Genomic DNA, 285 nt, shown 5'->3' with positions numbered 1-285 from the left:
CAGCTGTGTCTCTGGCGTTTCTCTACAGCAAACAGAAGCGAAGTCAGTCCTTTCACTAGAGTGTCTGATGGCCTTCAGTGAATAAAGTCCCCCTGTGGTGAAAATCCAGCTTTTAATGTAGTTTATGTGTCTATGTGGTGTTTTTAATATGCTTTAAGACAAAGCATGTGTAAGTTCATAAGTCGACACCATTGCTGAGTATTTCCTCCTTAAAACTGCAGTGAACCAAAGACAGTCTCAAAAACACGCTTTGAAATCGCTGGTGTTTCTGACGTCACAAACTAC

Source organism: Rutilus rutilus (assembly GCF_951802725.1).
Source record: "Rutilus rutilus genome assembly, chromosome: 21".
Taxonomy (NCBI): domain Eukaryota; kingdom Metazoa; phylum Chordata; class Actinopteri; order Cypriniformes; family Leuciscidae; genus Rutilus; species Rutilus rutilus.
Note: the sequence above shows the minus strand (reverse complement) of the source record.